The sequence below is a fragment of the Saimiri boliviensis genome, chromosome 2, assembly GCF_048565385.1.
Source record: "Saimiri boliviensis isolate mSaiBol1 chromosome 2, mSaiBol1.pri, whole genome shotgun sequence".
NCBI lineage: Eukaryota > Metazoa > Chordata > Mammalia > Primates > Cebidae > Saimiri > Saimiri boliviensis.
This window is the reverse complement of record NC_133450.1, coordinates 25,860,977-25,879,301: the sequence shown is the minus strand read 5'-3', so window position 1 is coordinate 25,879,301 and position 18,325 is coordinate 25,860,977. Positions and strand designations below refer to the sequence as shown.

Below are 18,325 nucleotides of genomic sequence, written 5' to 3'. Positions count from 1 at the left end.
TAAGGCAGGGCAGATCATGAGGTCAGGAGTTTAAGACCATCCTGGCCAACATGGTGAAACACTGTTGCTACTAAAAATACAAAAATTAGCTGGGCATGGTGGCACGTGCCTGTAATCCCAGCTACTCGGGAGGCTGAGGCAGGAGAATCACTTGAACCTGGGAGGTGGAGGTTGCAGTGAGCAGAGATGGTGCTATTGCACTCCAGCCTGGGCAACAAGGGCCAAACTCTGTCTCAAAAAAAAAAAAAAAAAAAAAAAAAAGGATTTGCTTCTCCTCAGATGTTGGCAAAAAGATGGATACCAAAGACTATTTGCTTTTTCCTCCTGCCACATCAGCATGTTAGTAGCTCTTGGGGCAGATGGCAAGACCCCCTCCTCTTTCAGGATTGAATTCACCCTTGCCGAGTGTCACATCTTCAATTGCCTTTCTTTTCTGACGAGAGGGTCCTCACCGCTTCCCGCCCTGCTTTTTTGGCAACAGAAGGGTGATGTGAGATGTGAGATTTAATTTCTCAAAAAAACTAAAAAAGATGCCAAGATCCCCAGACTCCGTCTCACGTGGGCCAAGATCTTCTTTGGGTGCAGAGGGTCAGTGCAGACAAAGGCACTTGGATCGCTTGCGATGGCTCCTCTCTCTCTAATTATAGAAAGCATTTAGCTATTGTTTCCTAATTGCTCACTGCAGTTGGGTTTGAGTTTTTTTTTGTTTTTTTTTTTTCTGACAAAAGGCTGGTTTCTGATGAATTGTTCTTTTCTTTCCGCCTTGGTCCCCTGCCATACCAGTGCCTGCCTCTTCCACTGCAGAACGGCAGGAGGCGGCATGGTATTTCTGGGGAAGCTACTTTACCTCATCCAGTTACTCTCTTGGCTTCCCGGTTGCCTAATAGGAAGGGAATTAATATTTACTGGGCATCTATTTAGTATGTGCCAGGCACTGTGCTAAGCACTCACACAGATTCTCTTATTCAATCCTTGCAGCAAGCTTGAGAGGCAGATATAATTATTCCCAATTTACAGATGAAGAATCTAAGGTGAAGGAAGTCTCAGTCAATATGAGTATGGCTGAGTCAGAATTCAAACCCAGGTCTTTGTGTATGAGTCCTTTTTTTTTTTTTTTTTTTGAGACAGGGTCTCATTCTGTTGCTTAAGCTGGAGTGCAGTGGTGCGATCTTGGCTACTGCAGTTTCAACCTCCCAGGCTCAAATGATTCTCCCACCTCAGTCTCCTGAGTAGCTGGGACTATAGGCATGTACCATTAAGCATGGCTAATCTTGTTTTATTTTTCAATGAGATGGGGTCTCACCATGTTGCCCAGGCTGGCCTTGAACTTCTGGGCTCAAACAATTCTCCTGCTGGAGTCAGTCTGGGCACAGTGGCTGAGGCTTGTAATCCCTTCCCAAAATGCTGGAATTGTCAGCTACTGTGCCCAGACTGACTCCACGTTTTCCTCTCTCAAAAGTTTTTCTAAGGCTGGGCGTGGTGGCTCATGGCTGTACGGGAGGCCGAGGCGGGCAGATGACCTGAGGTCAGGAGTTTGAGAGTAGCCTGGCCAACATAGCAAAACCCCGTCTCTACTAAAAATACAAAAATTAGCTGGGTGTGGTGGCGGGCACTTGCAATTCCAGCTACTCGGGAGGCTGAGGCAGGAGAATAGCTTGAACCAGGAGGTGGAGGTTGTAGTGAGCCAAGATTGCACCATTGCACTCCAGCCTGGGCAACAAGTATGAAACTCTGTCTCAAAAAAAAAAAAAAAAAAAAAAAAAAAAAGTTTTTCTAGACTTCTGGCTGATACAACATCAGTGTTGGTGCTATGGAAGACTTGGAGACTCCTGCTCTCTTGCCCTAAAAGTGCTTATTTCGAGATTCTCTGTTAGTGCTAGGGCTTGGTGGGGATGCCTATAGGACTCTTTTTTTTTTTTTTTATTGCATTTTAGGTTTTGGGGTACATGTGAAGAACATGCAAGATTGTTGCACAGGTACACACATGGCAGTGTGATTTGCTGCCTTCCTCCCCATCACCTATATCTGGCATTTCTCCCCATGCTATCTCTCCCCAACTCCTCACATCCTGCTGTCCCTCCCCTATGCCTATAGGGCTCTTTTTAATATATATATATAACGCTTCACGAATTTGTGTGTCATCCTTGCACAGGGGCCATGCTAATCTCTGTATCGTTCCAATTTTAGTATATGTGCTGCTGAAGCAAGCACGCCTATAGGACTCTTAAAGGAGCTCTAGGGTTCCTGTTTTAGCTCATCACACATGGAATTTCCAATGTCACAGTAGCAAGGACAAGGAGGAAAGCCATCCCTCCTAGGGCTGTAGCAGTAAGGATCCTATGGGAAACAGATGGCACATTCAAGGGTTTACAAGCAGAACAGAACATTCAATGAATGGACTACTTAGCACAGTTATGGGCAGTTAAAGGAACCAACAAGCAATGGGGAAGCTACCAGGACTAGCTGCAGCAGGAAGCCATCACCACCCCTAGGTTTAAAGGGACACGGTGTGGGAATGGTGTTCCTGAAGCCCAGTGATAGCTGGGGCTATGGCAGAAGTGTCCAGACAGGAGCCATGACAGGAGGGGAGCTCAGCCACTGCCAGAACGCCAGCAGGAAGGGCAGCAGCTGCTGGTGTCTGAGTGTGTGAGTATGTGAGTATATGTCCAGACATCCAGGTCTCTCTCTCCTCTGCCTTCCAATCTCGGGATCATGCTACCACTGGCCAAACCCAGCTAGAAGACGGAGAGTAGGGGAGCCCAGGGATGCAGCTCTTGCAGGTCAGCTTCTTGGGGCACAGGGCAGGAAGGAGGGTCAGAAAGAGCACCTGGGAAGATACAAAGAGTGTTCAGCACAGGGGCTGACTTCACTTGTGCCCTTCACATCAGTGTCATTTTTTTTTTTTTTTGGGGGATGGAGTCTAGCTCTGTCGCCCAGGCTGGAGTGCAATATGCAATCTTGGCTCACTGAAACTTCCGCCTCTTGGGTTCAAGCGATTCTCCTGCCTCAGCCTCCCGTGTAGCTGGGACTACAGGCATGCCCCACCATGCCCAGCTAATTTTTGTATTTTTTTTTTTTTTCTTTGAGACGGAGTTTCGCTCTTGTTACCCAGGCTGGAGTGCAATGGCTCGATCTTGGCTCACCGCAACCTCCGCCTCCTGGGTTCAGGAAATTCTCCTGCCTCAGCCTCCTGAGTAGCTGGGATTACAGGCACGCACCACCATGCCCAGCTAATTTTTTGTATCTTTAGTAGAGACGGAGTTTCACCATGTTGACCAGGATGGTCTTGATCCCTTGACCTCGTGATCCACCCGCCTCGGCCTTCCAAAGTGCTGGGATTACAGGCTTGAGCCACCACGCCCGGCTAATTTTTGTATTTTTAGTAGAGACGGGGTTTCACCATGTTGGTCAGGCTGGTCTCAAACTCCTGACCTTAAATGATCCCCCTGCCTTGGCCTCCCAAAGTTCTGGGATTACAGGTGTGAACCACCACAGCTGGCCCAGTGTCATTTTTTTGGTGAGTGGAGACATACTCCATAGGAAGTGGGATATTGTTTACAGGCTCAAAGAATCATGGAATATGAGAGTGGGAAGAGCCCTCAGAGCTCTATCTGTAAAATTCCTTTACTTTATAAAGAGTATCCAGCCGGGCACGGTGGCTCAAGCCTGTAATCCCAGCACTTTGGGAGGCCGAGGCGGGTGGATCACGAGGTCGAGAGATCGAGACCATCCTGGTCAACATGGTGAAACCCCGTCTCTACTAAAAATACAAAAAATTAGCTGGGCATGGTGGCACGTGCCTGTGATCCCAGCTACTCAGGAGGCTGAGGCAGGAGAATTGCCTGAACCCAGGAGGCGGAGGTTGCGGTGAGCCTAGATCGCGCCATTGCACTCCAGCCTGGGTAACAAGAGCGAAACTCCGTCTCAAAAAAAAAAAAAAAAAAAAAAAAAAAAAAAAAAAAAAAAAAAAAAAAAAAAAAAGAGTATCCTGAGGCCCAGGAAGGGGAAAGGACTGGTCCAATGTCAACTGCTAATTTGTGGCATGGGCAGGACTGGAAGCCAGCTTGCCTAACTTCCAGTCTATATTGCCTCTTAGTTTGTGAGCTGTGATCAATTAATGGTTGGCAATAAAGGATTACTACTGAGCCACTTTGCCTATTTCCTGTTAAGACCTCAGAGTATAGTTTACGTTGGCCCCAGACATTTGCTTCAAGTGATTCTTTCTCTGGCAGGGCGCGGTGGCGCACGCCTGTAATTCAAGCACTTTGGAAGCCAAGGCGGGCAGATCACCTGAGGTAGGAGTTCAAGACCAGCCTGACCAATGTGGTGAAACCCCATCTTTAAAAAAAAAAAAAAGAAAAGAAATATATATATATATATATATATGATCAGAGTGGGCTGCCCATTTCAGAATGTGGGCTCTGGAGTTGGGCTCATGGGGCTGAACCCCAGCCCTATTCTTACAGAAGGATCTTGGACCCTCCACCTTATTTTGCTCAACTGTAAAATGAGGATAAGAATAATGTCTATCTCATATCTCATCAGGATTATGTAAGAAAATATATTTAAAGCACTTACACTAGCATCTGCCAATAACAAGTACTTGATAAATAATAGTATACATGTACTGTGTGTGTGTATATTTGATGTAAACAAATATTGGCCGGCCAGGTGCAGTGGCTCACGCCTGTAATCTCAGCACTTTGGGAGGCAGAGGCGGGCAGATCACCTGAGGTCAGGAGTTCGAGACCGTCCTGGCCAAAATGGTGAAACCCTGTCTCTACTAAAAATACAAAAATTAGCTGGACATGGTGGCCCATGCCTGTAATCCCAGCTACTCAAGAGGCTGAGGCAGGAGAATCACTTGAACCTAGGAGGGGGAGGTTGCAGTGAGCCAACATTGCGCCACTGCACTCCAGACTGGATGACAGAGTGAGACACCATCTCAAAAAAAAAAAAAAAAGAAAAAGAAAAAATTCATGTGGTTGGCTGGGCAAAGTGGCTCACCCCTGCAATCCCAGCACTTAGGGAGGCTGAGGCAGGTGGATTGCTTGAGCTCAGGAGTTCAAGACTAGCCTGGGAAACTTAATGGAATCCCATCTCTACCAAAAATACAAAAAAATTTAGCCGGGCATTGTGATGTGTATATGTGGTCCTAGCTACTTAAGAGACTGAGGTGGGAGGATCACTTGAGACCAGGAAGTGGAGGGTGCAGTGATCCGAGATTGGACCACTGCACTCCAGCCTGGGTGACAAAGTAATACTCCATCTTAAAAAATAAAAATAAAAAAAGGAATTCACATGGTTGTGGTTCAGACCAGGTATAGTGGCTCATGCCTGCACTTTGGGAGGCCGAGTAGGGAGGATAGCTTGAGCCCAGGGGTTTGAGATCAGCCTAGGCAACATAGTGAGACTCTGTCTCCAGGAAAAACACAAAAATTGGCTGGGCATGATGCACCATGCCTGTAGTCCCAGCTACTTGGGAGGCTGAGGTAGGAGGATCACTTGAGCCTGGGAAGTCAAGGCTGTAGAGAGTGTGGCATGACCGTGCCACTGCATTCTAGCCTTTTGAGACACAAGACCCTGTCTCAAAAAAACAAAAAACAAAACAAAACCCATACTTTTTACCCTTATTGAGATACATCAGCTGTTCTTCTTTTTAAATTTTTTTTCTTTTAACTTTTTTTTTTTTTTGGTAGAGACAAGGTCTTACCTATGTTGCCCAGGCTGGTCTCAAACTCCTAAACTCAAACTAATCTTCTACCTCTGCCTCCCAAAGTACTGGGATTACAGGCATGAGCCATGGCTCCTGTCTTTATCAGCTGTTTTTCACATGGAATTCTTCCATTCCCTATGACAGATAAGAACTCTGAAGCGCCCAAGTGAAGTGCCTTTTTTGAGATTCCTCAGCTAGTCAGAGGCAGATAAGAAATCCTTGTTGTAAGCTGGGTGTGGTGGCTCATGCTTATAATCCCAGCAGTTTGGGAAAGGAGAAAAGAATTTTTCCTTTCCTTAGGACAGGTAAGAACTCTTTTTTTTTTTTTTTTTTTTTTTTTTTTTGAGACGGAGTTTCGCTCTTGTTACCCAGGCTGGAGTGCAATGGCGCGATCTCGGCTCACCGCAACCTCCGCCTCCTGGGTTCCGGCAATTCTCCTGCCTCAGCCTCCTGAGTAGCTGGGATTACATGCACGTGCCACCATGCCCAGCTAATTTTTTGTATTTTTAGTAGAGACGGGGTTTCACCTTGCTGACCAGGATGGTCTCGATCTCTTGACCTTGTGATCCACCTGCCTCGGCCTCCCAAAGTGCTGGGATTACAGGCTTGAGCCACCACGCCTGGCCGACAGGTAAGAACTCTTAAGGCCGGGCGCGGTGGCTCATGCCTGTAATCCCAGCACTTTGGGAGGCCGAGGCGGGTGGGTGGTTCACGAGGTCAAGAGATTGAGACCATCCTGGTCAACATGGTGAAACCCCGTATCTACTAAAAATACAAAAAAAAAAAAAAAATTAGTTGGGCATGGTGGCGCATGCCTGTAGTCCCAGCTACTCGGGAGGCTGAGGCAGGAGAATTGCTTGAACCCAGGAGGTGGAGGTTGCAGTGAGCCGAGATTGTGCCATTGCACTCCAGTCTGGGTAACAAGAGTGAAACTCCATCTCAAAAAAAAAAAAAAAAAAAAAGAACTCTGAAGTGCCCAGGTGATGTGCCTTTTATGGGATTCCTCAGAGAGTCTGAGGCAAATAAGAAATGCTTGTTCTCAGGCCTGGTGTGGTGGCTCATGCCTGTAATCCCAGCACTTTGAGGAGGCCGAGGTGGGCAGATCACTTTAGGTCAGGAGTTTGAGACTAGCCTGGCCAATATGGTGAAAATCCATCTCTACTAAAAATACAAAAATTAGCTGGGTGTGGTGGCGGGCGCCTGCAGTCCCAGCTACTCCGGAGGCTGAGGCAGGAGAATCGCTTGAACCCAGGAGGCGGAGGTTGCAGTGAGGCAATATCGAGCCACTGCACTCCAGCCCGGGCGATAGAGTGAGGCCTTGTCTAAAAACAACAATAAAATAATCCTTGTCCTCTATGTCATTTGGGCCTTGGGTTGGAAATTAATTCTAGATTACTCCTCTTGATTTACTTCTTTCCAGGTGTTAAAAAACCAAAAAAACCCTTTAGCCTTCTAGCAGGTCAGGTCAATGTGAGCAACTTGTGAAAGTTGTCCAGGGCCAGCAGGCCTCCCTCTCCTTCGCCAGCCATTCTTCTACCCACAGCACACAAAGTGCCTATGGTGTATGGACTGGTCATCCCTGGCAAATGCTAAACTGAAGCTGCCCCCTCTGGTAGCTGCACCCTGATCATCCAGGCCTGCTCTGGACTGCCTGCCTTTGTCCTGCCAGGGTATCCCCGGTCATGGGCAGGTGCTTACACCAGATTCCTGGGCTCCAGCTCAGGCTTCCCTCTGCTGCCGCATTTCTCAGCGCAATCCTTGCAGGGCGTCCTCGCCTTTGGGCAGCTACTGGCAACCACACCGTGGCTTGCTGCTTGCCCTCCCACAGTCCCTCAAGCTTCTCCCTCCTGCTCTGAGCGGTTTCCTCACTACTTCCTCTGCAGTGATCTGCTGCTTTCAAGAGGAACTTGGTACTTTGGTTTCTCTTGCTTTTTCTCTGGTTGGCTGGCTGTGTGATGCTTTCTTCTAGATGATTCGCTTCTGGGACAAGATATACAGCAACCTGCATGAAAATCTCTCTTGGACAGCATTTTAAATACTCAATCACCAACAAGAAAGAAAAAAGATAAAAAAGAAAAAAAGAAAAAGAAAAACAAATACTCAATCACCAACCCCCGAGACTTGCTGCCCTGAAACACAACTGAGACTCTGGCAGATTCTGAAATTAACTCTTTGCTTCCATCTATGGCTTTGGTTACTTACTTCCTCTCCTCTTCCCTCCCCTCCCCTTCTTCCTTCCTTTAATTCTCTCTTCCTTTTTTGAGGCAGGGTCTCTCTCTGTCACCCACTGTGTGTGATCTTGGCTCACTGCAACTGATACCCTCCCAGGCTCAAGCAATCCTCCCACCTCAGCCTCCTGAGTAGCTGGAACTACAGGCATGTGTCACCGTGCCCAGGTAATTTTTAAAAACATTTTTTGTAGAGACAGGGTCTTGCTATGTTGTCCCAGCTTATCTTGAACTCCTGGGCTCAAGTGATCCTCCTGCCTTGGCCTCCCATCTTTCTTTTTTTTTTTTTTTTTTAAATAGGAGAAAAGGCATACAAATTGATTGAACATGTATGTGTGGGAGACTTCAGAATGAAGGTCCAACCCCCCTGTGAGGTACAGAAGGCTATATACCATCTTGACATTACAGAAAGAATGCAGGCTCAGAGCACGGCCAAAACCAAGAGGTTTTTAGTTACATTTTATCGTTAGCTTATCTGGTCATATCACCTCTCATTAAAACTTTTCAATGGCTTCCTTGTGTACTTGGACTAGAATGCAAGCCTGGGCCTCCTCTCATACCATTCTCTGCTTCAGTCATGCTGAGTTCCTTTCTGTTCCTCAGACATGCCAAGCCCATTCCTATCCCAGGCCTTTGTGATTGCTGTTGCCCGTATCTGGAACAATCTTCCCCTTCCTCCCTGTGGCTGATTTCCTTATCCATCAGGTTGCAGCATTCAAACTGGAAATCTACAGTTTCTGTTCTGCTACTGTTTTTTTTTTTTTTTTGAGACCGAGTCTTGCTCTATTGCCCAGGCTGGAGTACAGTGGCAGGAGCTTGGTCACTGCAACCTCCACCTCCCAGGTTCAAGTGATTCTACTGCTTCAGCCTCCCGAGTAGCTGGGATTACAGGCATGCGCCACCACACCTGGCTAGTTTTTTATATTTTTGGTAGAGACAGGGTTTCACCATGTTGGCCAGGCTGGTCTCAAACTTCTGATCTCAAGTGATCCCCCTGTCTAGGCCTCCCAGTGTGCTGGGATTACAGGCATAAGACACTGCGCCCAGCCTCTGCTCAGTTACTCTTTTAAAAATTATTTTTAGGAGCCGGGCGCGGTGGCTCAAGCCTGTAATCCCAGCACTTTGGGAGGCCGAGGCGGGTGGATCACGAGGTCGAGAGATCGAGACCATCCTGGTCAACATGGTGAAACCCCGTCTCTACTAAAAATACAAAAACTAGCTGGGCGTGGTGGCGCGTGCCTGTAATCCCAGCTACTTAGGAGGCTGAGGCAGGAGAATTGCCTGAGCCCAGGAGGCGGAGGTTGCGGTGAGCCGAGATCGCGCCATTGCACTCCAGCCTGGGTAACAAGAGCGAAACTCCATCTCAAAAAAAAAAAAAAAAAAAAATTATTTTTAGGCCGTGTGCTGTGGCTCAAGCCTGTAATCCCAGCACTTTGGGAGGCCGAGGCGGGTGGATCACGAGGTCAAGAGATCGAGACCATCCTGGTCAACATGGTGAAACCCCGTCTCTACTAAAAATACAAAACATTAGCTGGGCATGGTGGCGCGTGCCTGTAGTCACAGCTACTCGGGAGGCTGAGGCAGGAGAACTGCCTGAACCCAGGAGGCGGAGGTTGCGGTGAGCCGAGATCGCGCCATTGCACTCCAGCCTGGGTAACAAGAGCGAAACTCTAAAAAAAAAAAAAAAAAAAAAAATTATTTTTAAAAAACTGAGACAGGGTATCACTCTGTTGTCCAGGATGGAGTGCAGTGGTGCCATCATGCCTCACTGCAGCCTCTACCTCCCGGGCTCCAGCAATCCCCCCACCTCAGCTTCCCAAGTAGCTGGCACTACAGGTGCACACCACCATGCTCAGCTAACTTTTTGTGTTCTTTTGTAGAGACAGGGTTTTACTGTGTTGTCCAGGCTGGTCTTGTACTCCTGGGCTCAAGTGATCCTCCCGTTTTGGCCTCCCAAAGTGCTGGGATTACAGGTGTAAGCCACTCTCCCGGCCTTCAGTTACTCTTTACCACATCCTGCTTCTTTCCTTCCCAGGGTTTGTGACATCATGCAACTGTTAGTTTTTTGCTTGTGTATTGTACACTCCTCTTCCTACACCCCAGCCAAATGATGCTTCACAAGGGCAGCATCGGTCCAGCTGGGGGCGCTTAGAAACAACAGAAATTTATTTCTCACAGTTCTAGAGGCTGGAAAGTCCAACATCAAGGTACCAGCAGATTTGGAGTCTGCTGAGGGCCACTTTCTTGGTTCACAGATGGTGTCTTCTCACTGTGTCCTCACATGGCAGAAGGGGCACACAAGCCCCGCTCTGAGCTTCTTTTTGAAAGGGAACTGATCCCCTTCATGAGGGCCTGTCTTCGTGATCTAACCACCTCCTAAAGGCCCCACCTTTTAATATCACCATAAGGATTAGGATTTCAACACATGAATTTTGGGGAGGCACAAACATTCAGGATCATAACAGGCTGAGACTTAGCTTGCTGTATTCACCACTGTATCCTCAGCACCTAGGACCCACTGTGTGCCAAGCACCATGAGCCCAATCCCTGCTCTCATGGAGCTTATTTTTTAGTGGAGAAAACAGACAAAAGCTATTTAGGCAAATGAGTGATAAAATTTCAATTATTCCACTCCATCTGGGAAGCAATAAAAAGTGACAAATTGGCACAGTTAAAAGAGCTCATCCACAGGCAAGCATCTTGAGATCTTGAAAACACAAGTCTGACTCTTCACATCATAGGCCTGTTGCAGTGGCTCACGCCTTTAATCCCAGCTCTTTGGGAGGCCAAGGCGGGTGGATCATTTGAGGCTGGGAGTTTGAGACCACCCTGGCCAACGTGGTAAAACTCCGTCTCTACTAACAATACAAAAAATTAGCCGTGCGTGGTGGCAGGTGCCTGTAATCCCAGCTACTCAGGAAGCTGAGACAGGAGAATCACTTGAACCCGGGAGGCAGAGGTTGTAGTGGGCAGAGATGGCACCACTACACTCCAGCCTGGGTGACAGAGACTCTGTCTCAAAAACAAAAACAAAGCAAGTCTGACTCTTCACATCAGGCCTGGACCACTGCGGTAACACGGGAAGACATGAAGAAGAAATGACCTGAGCTTTAATCATTTAGATTCAGATCTGTACCAAACTGACCCCTCCCCGCAAAATTCAAGTATTGATAAGTGAATTTAAATAAATTTAATAAATAAAGCAGTGTAAGGAGGTAGAGTGTGTCTTGGGGAATGTGGGGTGGGTGGGTAGATAGGGGTAATTGATGACGGCCTCTTTGGAGGGTAACATTAGCACAGAGAACAGTTTGCCAGGATGGAGCAGACCATTGAAGATATGGGGGAATAGCAAGTGTAATGGCTGCCCAGGCATCAGCCAGCTTGGCAGACTGAGGAACAGAAAGAAAGCTGATGTGATTGGAGTGGAGTGAGCCAGGGAAGAGAAGGCTGGGAAATTAGGCCAGAGAGAGGGAGTGGAGCCAGGCTCTAGAGAGCCAGGAGGGTCAGGCAGAGTGTGAATTTTCCTCTCAGTGTCATGATACTCCTCTGAACAGCAACATTCAGCTTCCAAAGTACTCACACCATCGTACTTGATCCTCACAAGCACCTTTGAGGTAGGTAGGACTGACAATAGTATTAACTCTACTTTATCAAGATGTAAACTATAGCTTCTATTAGTGGGGAAATAAAAAAGAAAAAAAAAAAAGACGGAAACTTTTTAAAGCTCTGCCAAAATTAGAAAACCTGCTGTGAGTCACCCAATTCAAAGAAGATTCTTTGACTCTAAATCAGGATTTTTTAACCTCAGCTGTGCATTGAAATCCTACAGGGAGCTTTACAAAAAATACCTGTGACTCAGTCCCATTCCCAGTAGTGAAGGGGTGCCAGTGCTGGATATGGCCCAAGAGAACTTTTAAAGCTTTCCAGGTGATTTTTTTTTTCTAGACTGGACTTTTCTCTGTCACCCAGGCTGGAATACATGATGCAATCATAGCTCACTGGATCCTTGACCTTCTGGGCTCAAGCTATCCTCCCACCTGAGCCTCCTGAGTAGCTGGGATTACAGGCATGCACCACTGTGCCTAATTTTCAATTTTTTTTTTTTTTGAGATGGAGCCTCCCGCTGTTGCCCAGGCTGTAGTGCAGTGGTGTGATGTTGGCTCACTGCAATCTCTGCCTACTGGGTTCAAGCAATTCTTCTGCCTCACCCTCCTGAGTAGCTGGGACTACAGTCATGCACCACCATGCCCACATAATTTTTTTGTATTTTTAGTTTCACCATGTTGGCCAGGCTGGTCTCGATCTCCTGACCTTGTGATCTGCCTGCCTCGGCCTCCCAAAGTGCTGGGATTACAGGCGTGAGCCACCGCGCCCGGCCTATTTTCATTTTTTTTTTTTTTAGAGATGGGGATCTTGGCCTTCTCTTCCCAGTTCTTCACGGAGTTGGGAAAAGCTGGGTTGAGAGGGTGGGGGAAAAAAAATGAGACAGAGACAGGGATCTCACTATGTTGTCCAGGCTTGTCCTGAATTTCTGGTTTCAAATGATCCTCCTGTCTTAGCCTCCCAAGTCACTTGGATTTCAGGTATCAGTCACTGTGCCAAGCTTAAATAATTAATTTTATTATTTATTTCAAGATGGGAGTCTCACTATGTTGCCCAGACTGGTCTCCAACTCCTGGGCTCAAGTGATTCTCCCACCTTGGTGTCTCAAAGTGCTGAGATTATAGGCATAAGCCACTGTGCCTGGCCCTTATTATTTTATTTTATTTTTTACTATTTTTTTGAGACTGAATCTCATTGTATCGCCCAGGCTGGAGCGCAGTGGCATGATCTTGGCTCACTGCAACCACCACACCTGGGTAATACTTTTTTTTTTTTTTTGAGATGGAGTTTCGCTCTTGTTACCCAGGCTGGAGTGCCATGGCACCATCTCGGCTCACTGCAACCTCCGCCTCCTGGGTTCAGGCAATTCTCCTGCCTCAGCCTCCTGAGTAGCTGGGATTACAGGCACGCGCCACCATGCCCAGCTAATTTTTTGTATTTTAGTAGAGACGGGGTTTCACCATGTTGACCTGGATGGTCTCGATCTCTTGACCTCGTGATCCACCTGCCTCGGCCTCCCAAAGTGCTGGGATTACAGGCTTGAGCCACCACGCCTGCCCACAGTTCTTTTTTAACGTATAATTTCTTGTTGAAAAAATTTAAGTGTTTACTGTGTTTATTGTATCTTCTCTCTCTGAGGTTTTAGGTTTTCAATTTTAATTTAAATATTTCAGTCCAGCTCAGTGGCTCACACCTGTAATCCCAGCACTTTGGGAGGCTGAGACAGGCAAATCACCTGAGGTCATAAATAAATATCTTTGTCTATTACTGTATTTAATTGCATCCATTGCATCTTTTTGTTTGTTTATTTGTTTTTGTTTGTTTGGGTTTTTTTTTTGAGACAGAGTCTTGCTCAGGCTGGAGTTCAGTGGCATGATCCCAGCTCTCTGCAACCTCTGCCTCCCAGGTTCAAGCAATTCCCTTGCCTCAGCCTCCTGAGCAGCTGGGATTACAGGCCTGAAACACCATGCCAGGCTAATTTTTGTTGTTTCAGTAGAGACTGGGCTTCACCATGTTGGCCAGACAGGGCTGGAATTCCTGACCTCAGGTGATCCGCCTGCCTTGGCCTCCCAAAGGGCTGGGATTACCAGTGTAAGCCACTGCGCCTGGCCTAATGCTCCCTTGTTTCTATTCCTAAGCAACTTCATTCATACCTCAATCTTAACACTTCTCACATTATTTGGAAGTTATTAATCTTCTTATCTTAATGCTTATACATAGCAAACTTTAGATGTTGGGGGCTGTGTTATTTAACTCTATAGTATCGCTACCTTTGCGTTGCAATTATCTTTTTATTCTTTTTTAGAGACAGGGTTTAGCTCTCTCTCTCTGTTGCCCGGGCTGCAGTGCAGTGGCAAGATCCATCATAGTTCACTGCAGCCTCTAACTCCTGGGCTCAAGTGATCCTCCCACCTTGGACTCCAGAGTAGCTGGGACTACAGGCACACGCCACCATGCCCACCTAAATTTTAAATTTTTTGTAGTCTCATAGGGTATCACTATGTTTCTCAGGCTGGTCTCTAATTCCCAGCTTCAGGGTATTCTCCTGTCTTGGCTTCCCAAAGTGTTGTGATTACAGGCATAAGCCACTGTGCTCAGTCTATGTTGCTTTTCAATAAAGACAAGTGCTTAAATTTACTACTGTAGTTTAAATTTATCAGAGTTTTCTTGGGTCAGGTGCAGTGGCTCACGCCTGTAATCCCAGCACTTCGGGAGGCCGAGGTGGGAAGATCACAAGGTCATGAGTTCGAGACCAGCCTGGCCAACATAGTGAAACCTCGTCTCTACTAAAAATACAAAGATTAGCCGGGTGTGGTGGCACACGCCTGTATTTCCAGCTACTCAGGAGGCTGAGGCAGGCGAATTGCTTGAATCTGGGAGTCAGAGGTTGCAGTGAGCTGAGACCACACCATTACACTCCAGCCTGGGTGACAGAGTGAGACTCCATTTCAAAAAAAAAAAAAAAAAAAAAAGTTTTTTTTTTTTTTACAGTTTATGCTTATGGCACTTAATAAACCCTACCCTGAGATCATAAGGATGTTTTCCTTTCTTTAAAAGTTATAATTTTGGGGAATGATAGAAGAAAAAAAAAGTTGTAATTTTAAAATGCTTTAATTTCCCCTGTAAATCTTTAATCTACCTTGAATTAGTTTTTGCATAGGGGATCCAATAGATAACTGGTTGTTCCAGCCCAGGTACTGAACAGTCTATCTTCCCTGGAACTATAACTCCAGCCAGACCTCGTTTCATAGATGCCTGCATCTGCTTCTGGGCTCTGTAGGTGGTTCCATTTCCCTCTCTGCCTTTCCTATTCCAATATCACATGGTCCTAATTTGTATAGCTTTATAATACATGTTGATATGGAAGGGCAAGTTCTTGAAACACATTTTTCTTCTTCAAGAGTGTTTTGGCTATCCTTTGCCCTAAAGTGGTTTTTTTGTTTTTGTTTTTTTATTTGAGATGAAGTCTCAATATGCCTGGCCAGCATATTCTTTTTTTTGAGATGGAGTTTCACCCTTGTTGCCTGGGCTGGAGTGCAATAGTGTGATATTCTTATATTTTTATCATTCATCAATCGTCAGTAAATTTCTTCTTCACCTAATTTTAATATCTTAATATGTAAACTAATTGTACAAATTCAAATACAGTATTGTAAGAGACCTATTTAATATCTAATATCTTATTTAAAATCTATGGCTGGGCACTGTGGCTCAAGCCTGTAATTCTAGCACTTCGGGAGGGTGAGGCTGGTGGATTGCCTGAGCTCAGGAGTTTAAGACCAGCCTGAGCAAAATGGAAAAACCCTATCTCTACTAAAAATACAAAAAATTAGCTGGGTGTGGTAGCACATGCCTGTAATCCCAGCTACTCAGGAGGCTGAGGTGGGAGAATAGCTTGAACCTGGGAGGCGGAGGTTGCAGTGAACCGAGATGGTGCCACTGCACTCCAGCCTGGCGGCAGAGGGAGACTCTGTGTCAAATCGAATGAATGGGCCGGGCGTGGTGACTTACGCCTGTAATCCAAGCACTTTGGAGGCAAAGGTGGGCGGATCACCTGAGGTCGGCAGTTCAAGACCAGCCTGACCAACATGGTGAAACCCCGTCTTTTAAAAACAAAAACAAAAAAAAACAAAAAACAAAAAACAAAACAAAACAAAACAAAAACAACAAAAAAACGAATGAATGAATCAATCAATAAAATCTACAAGGCCGGGCACGGCGGCTGATGCCTGTTATCCCAGCACTTTGGGAGGCCTAGGCAGGGGGATCATTTGAGATCAGGAGTTCCAGACCAGCCTGACCTACATGGTGAAACCCCATGTCTACTAAAAATACAAAAACATTAGTTGCACTGTCTGGGCGACAGAGCAAGACTCGGTTTCAAAAAAAAAAAAAAACAAACCAAAAACCCTACAAATCCACTCTGTCATTCATTAAACACGAACCTAAGACCTAGTTAGAATGTCTTGAAGAAAATATTTCAGTAAGAGCTCTGCTCAGCCAGGCGCGGTGGCTCACGCCTGTAATCCCAGCACTTTGGGAGGCCGAGGCGGGTGGATCACGAGGTCAAGAGATCGAGACCATCTTGGTCAACATGGTGAAACCCCGTCTCTACTAAAAATACAAAAATTAGCTGGGCATGGTGGCACGCGCCTGTAGTCCCAGCTACTAGGGAGGCTGAGAGAGGAGAATTGCCTGAACCCAGGAGGCGGAGGTTGCGGTGAGCCGAGACTGCGTCATTGCACTCCAGCCTGGGTAACGACTGGAACTCCATCTCAAAAAAAAAAAGAAAAAAAAAAAAAAAAAAAAAAAGAGCTCTGCTCAGTGGCAGTATCGTGGCCAAGGAGGTTTATCCGAGGCGCGATTATTGCTCATTGAAAACTTTTCCCAATACCCCGCCATGACGACTTGAAATATAGTCGGCGTTGGCAATTTTTGGCAGTCTCTACGGGGACTGAATCATGAAAAAAAAAAAAAAAAAAAAGCATTTCAGTAAGATTCCAAGTCCGCCGCTCTGGCAAAGCAACAGGGCGACCTGACAGAGTAAGGGCCTGAGACCCCTCTACCTCCCCCGCGCCGACCGCGGAACCGCGGCGTGGGCAATCAGGAACTACAAGTCCCAGCAGGCCTCGCGCGCCTCGGCTTTGCTAAGCGCAGTCAGGTGGCCGTCCCGGCACGGTTCCCTGTGAATTCCCCGCTACCTGGTTGCGGCGGGAAGCCGGGCGCCGCGGCTCTGCTTCCGTCGGGGTGAGTAGGGGCAGCCCACCGGAGGTCGGCGCAGAGCTCTAGCCGACTAGGCTGGCAGGGCCGCACCGCGCGTGGAGCGCGGGGAAACCTCTGTCGACACGCCGGGCGGCGGCCTCTGTTCCAGCTGTGCAGCCGCCCTAGGCGCCGGGAGGGAACGAACCCCAGCCCCGTGACCTTGTCACTTGGGCCCGGCGCGCGGCCACGTGGCTCGGGTGACTCGCAGTGCCCCGCCCCCCTGCAGTGACTTTCCCAGCTTGGCACACCAGAGAGCTTTCATGTGGCCTGTCCACTTGGGTGTCTTTCAGGCACCTGAGTGGGCGGAGCTGGAGGAGGGCCGGAGCCGGAGGAGGGCTGGAGGTGGCTCACCCAGACACCTTCACCCCGTGGTGGCCTTGTTGGTTCCGAGGCCAAAGCAGCTGGAGCTGTAGCGTGGTCTGGGCGAGAGCAGGGGGAGATGCACATATCCTGGCCCTCCACCCCGCCTTGCGACGCGCCCCGGACCACTACTTATCTCCAGCATATTGCAGTGCTACTCAAAGCTTCCGGAACACACAGTAGATACCTGCTAGCAGCAGCCAGTGTGTGTGGAGAGCAGCCTAGGACAGCCCTTTCCCAGGGTTAAGTGGCATTTACTTTCTACTAACAAGAAAGTCATTCAACAAGTATTTATTGATTACCTCCATGATGCTTGGCACTTAGTGGGTGCTCAAGAAATATTTGCAGAGTTGAAGTGAATTAGACTTTATCTGTGTGTTCATATGTTTTAATAATTTTCTTGGGGCTGGCTGTGGTGACTGATGCCTGTAATCCCAGCACTTTGGGAAGCCAAGATGGGAGGATTGCTTGTGGCCAGGAGTTCAACACCAGCCTGAGCAACATAGTGAGACTCCATCTCTATTAAATAAAAAAAAAAGGACGCTGGCTCACGCCTGTAATCCCACCACTTTGGGAGGCTGAGGCGGGTGGATCACGAGGTCAGGAGTTTGAGGCCAGCCTGACCAACATGGTGAAACCCCATCTCTACTAAAAATACAGAAATTAGCCAGGGATGATGTTGTGTGCCTGTAATCCCTCCCAGCTACTCCGGAGGCTAAGGCAGAAGAATCATTTGAACTTTGGAGGCAGAGGTTGCAGTCAGCCAAGATCGTGCCATTACACTCCACCTGGGCAACAGAGTGAGATTCCCTCTCAAAAAAAAAAAAAAAGGAAAAGAAATAATTTTCTTATTACAGTGGTTCTCAAACTTTAGCATGCACCAGAGTCACCTGAAGAGCTTGTTGCAACACACAATACTGGACCCCATCCCTAAAGTTTCTGTAAGTCTGGCACGAGGACCAAGAATTGGCATTTCTAACATACACCCAGGGAATGCAGTTGCTGTTGGTCTGGGGACCATACTTTGAGTAGCACTGCTTTATAAGAAAAAAATCCTGTGAACTTAAAGCACTGTCTCTTCACACCTGGTTATGGGTCTTTCTGTCTATATTTGCCAGCTTTACTTTTTTTGGTAATTGTAAATATGTGCATATTA

The 18,325-nt window shown here is 47.2% G+C and overlaps 1 protein-coding gene and 2 non-coding genes across 6 annotated transcripts in view; 2 read left to right on the top strand and 1 right to left on the bottom strand.

Annotated features, from left to right (window-relative positions):
* Positions 1-2,107: 2,107 nt before the first annotated feature.
* Positions 2,108-2,211, bottom strand: LOC120364092 (U6 spliceosomal RNA). Its single transcript, XR_005579445.1, has one exon. It is a non-coding gene; the product is annotated as a U6 spliceosomal RNA (small nuclear RNA).
* A 14,149-nt stretch (positions 2,212-16,360) lies between these two features.
* Positions 16,361-16,501, top strand: LOC120364041 (U4 spliceosomal RNA). Its single transcript, XR_005579399.1, has one exon. It is a non-coding gene; the product is annotated as a U4 spliceosomal RNA (small nuclear RNA).
* Positions 16,502-16,704: 203 nt separating this feature from the next.
* ADCK1 (aarF domain containing kinase 1) overlaps positions 16,705-18,325 on the top strand; it is a 152,261-nt gene continuing 150,640 nt past the window's right edge. For all 4 annotated transcript variants that reach the window (XM_039469307.2, XM_003924608.3, XM_074392937.1 and 1 more), the window contains exon 1: positions 16,705-16,794. The gene's annotated coding sequence lies outside the window, so the exon portion shown is untranslated. The remainder of the gene's footprint in view (positions 16,795-18,325) is intronic.